Raw genomic sequence first — 3,187 nt, 5'->3', positions numbered from 1 at the left:
AGCGCTAATTCACAACAAGCCATCTCAAGGCACTTTACAGTTCACCAGATCATACAGTCAAGTTGAGTCAAAAAATATGTTGATAAAACACACATTAACTACAAGGAAGCAGATCATAGGGGAATATTTGTACCTCTTCTGGGTGATCTAAAGTCATTAGTATCATCATCATCTATGTTATTAAAACCGTCAATCAAGGTTGTGGATTATTTAAGATCTCACTTTTTTGTGGTATGATCCATGTTCTCAGAAAATAGCCTATCAAGATATGTAAAAATAATGGAAGAACTACACAAAGTTAATAATTCTACCATGTCTTACCATCATTTTAAACAAACAGAAAAAAAAAATCAAAGAATAAATCAAAGGAATTAATTTTAGTTTCCTTGTCCGTCTTCAATTCGAATATTTCTCTGCCACATCATTAACAGGCTGCCTGCATGTAAAGTCTTTTATACCTCTTTACGCTCTCTGTGGGGTCATTTGTTCTTAGAACAGAGAACCATGCTTCTAACAAGCATTTAAAAGAATCTTATGAATTATAATTTAAGAACATTATATGCTAATTTCTCCAGGGGTAACTCCAGCAGCCAGATTCTGTGGTGCTCTGTGTGAGGCCTTTTCCATTCCTTCCCCTCTTCACACAAAGTCACAACAGAGCAAAACCATAATGTCCCTCACTGTGCTGCTGCAGCCTATATTTTCACGCTGTGGTGAGTGGGAGCCCAGCGGACCATGATAGCATGTGTGAATCATTCCAGCCAGTTTTATTCTCAAGCATTATTCCAACAAGGAAGACACTTATTACCCCAGTCAGGCAGTTTTGACTCAGCCAGATCCTGTGACACCTGCCTGCTCTGAAGGGCATTATTCCTTGAATGTGCGTTTAAAGCCACAAACACACGTGTAAACTAATAACTGCCCACGATCAAACAAACATTCACTGAAAGGCACACGATGACACATACTGTACATGAAAAGAGCCCCATGACTACAAAGCCATCCCCTCTACAGCTCGTACCTCAAGCATGACTAAAGTAGGACCTTTTACAGCCTTTGGAAAAGCCCCCTCACAGAAAAAGGCTAAATCAATAGTAGTGGCTGGAGAGCTGAATAATATTAAAACTTTGTCCTGAACACTCTACAGCATGTTCAACGTTTGATGCTTTTTGGGAAAAAAAAAAAAAAAAAATTTCAGGTGCAAAAATTTTAAATTATTATTATTATTTTTTTTTATTATAGCAGTAAGCATATTAACACTCAAAAGCATTAAACAGCTAGAACTTTGACTAATTGTAAGAGACTTTTGTAGCATTTTTCTTTCCGTCAATCAACTTCCTTTTTCAGAGAATGCCATTTGTTGAATACGAACAAGTATACCACAAGGCAAAGAATGGCTGATATGCTGCCTCTAAAAAGGGCACAGTTATAGGCTCTGACCCATTTTCCCAGTCCAGGGATTTTACTCTTACTTCGGTAAAGTTGTTCTACACGAGAAGGAGTGCTTCCTCTAAAGACTACCACCTCATCCTTTCTCAAAAAGAAAACACAGTCTTATTTAATCATCTGCTGTTACTTGAGCCCTTCCCTCTCCTTTCGCCAAAATTCTAAAAAAAAAAAAATCAGTAGCTATATGCAACCCTTCCCAATACACAGAAGTACCGAAAAACATAGCTGAGGGATTACTGGCAGTAAGAGCAGCCTGGTCATCCCAGTAAACACTATTCTCTAATGGTGGTCTATCTCTTTTTAACACTGGCTGACTTATCAGCCCCTCTATTCTGGAGGGATGTAGAGCATTAGGGCTCGGTCACAAGGAGTATCACGAAGTGGACTTGAGCTGTGTGCAGTGTCTATAAATATAGGTTAAGGTCTGATTTAATTTTATACTTGGAACTGATTGGAACTAATACAACAATACTGGTTGTATTAATCTTTGGAGGAATGTGTGAATGTGCACTCATGATTTTAAGATATATGGAAAGTTTGTAACATTGAGCAGTATGCCTCTACCTCGGCCCTCAGCACAGCCTCCATGTGAGGTTAAGCTGGCATCAAACCCAGGTGGAGGATTATCCTCTTAAGCAGTCTCATGGTGGTACTCATTGCTCAGTCTCTGACCAAGTGATAAAAATTGATTGTCACTTACTGCACCCTGAGGCAGCTCTCACATACTCTTATTTCTCTGAGGTCAGGCACAGGTTGTAGTGGGTGCTGATGTTGGTCTTTCAAAAGCTTCCAAGCTGGACAGCTTCTTCCTTCCCCTCTGATTCTGAGAAACCTATTTGCTTACTGTAGCTGTGGCTTTGCCAAAACAGTTAGTAACAAACAGATATGTGTGATCTTGTTTTACCTACAATGTGGGGGAAGTATTTTGTAAAATATTCTACATAAGGCGACATCCGGGTACATATGGGGACATTCAACTAGTCCCCATACAGTAAAATAATGTTCTTTGAGTTGAGGTTAGGTTTAATACTAAGGTGTGAATACATTTTAGGTTAGGGTTGGGTATATATTAATAATAGTTAGGGTTAGATGCAGGGTCTGGGTTAGACCATATACAAATAATGCAAGTCAATGAAATGTCCCCACATGTCATAAAAACAAACCTGTGTGTATGGATGTAGGTGTATGTGTTCCCAACCTGGAATACATTGACTTTTTTCTCCAATGAGGTCATTATTATTGCAGGAATCAGTGAAATAAGACACAAAGAAAAGTTCAATGGTTTTAACTCTGGTTGTTACACTAACACTATTTATTGTCTTTGACTAAATATTAACAAGTGATTTAACAATAAAACCAATATGCCTATCAATGAAAAATATTATGTTCCAAACATTCTTCAGGGCTCTATACCATGCCCTTTATAACAAATAAATATTGCAAAATTTTTTACGTTGGAACTTAATAACAATTCTAGCTTCTAGCAATTACCTCTTTCTATTGCCATGTAGTTATACATGGCAATAGAAAGACATAACCAATAAACCAATAACCAACATAAACATAACCAATACTACACACAAAATGACTACAAATGCACATATGCAAGATAGGTAAGATTTACTAATGTTCCTGCTTTGGTGTATTAACTTAAATAACCCGTACATCAGGGGTGGGCAATTAATTTTTAAAAGGGGCCACACAAGAAAACTGACTTGTGTTGGAGGGCTGAACCAAC

The sequence above is a fragment of the Cyprinodon variegatus genome, unplaced genomic scaffold, assembly GCF_000732505.1.
Source record: "Cyprinodon variegatus isolate N-32 unplaced genomic scaffold, C_variegatus-1.0 Scaffold708, whole genome shotgun sequence".
NCBI lineage: Eukaryota > Metazoa > Chordata > Actinopteri > Cyprinodontiformes > Cyprinodontidae > Cyprinodon > Cyprinodon variegatus.
This window is presented reverse-complemented; position numbering follows the sequence as displayed.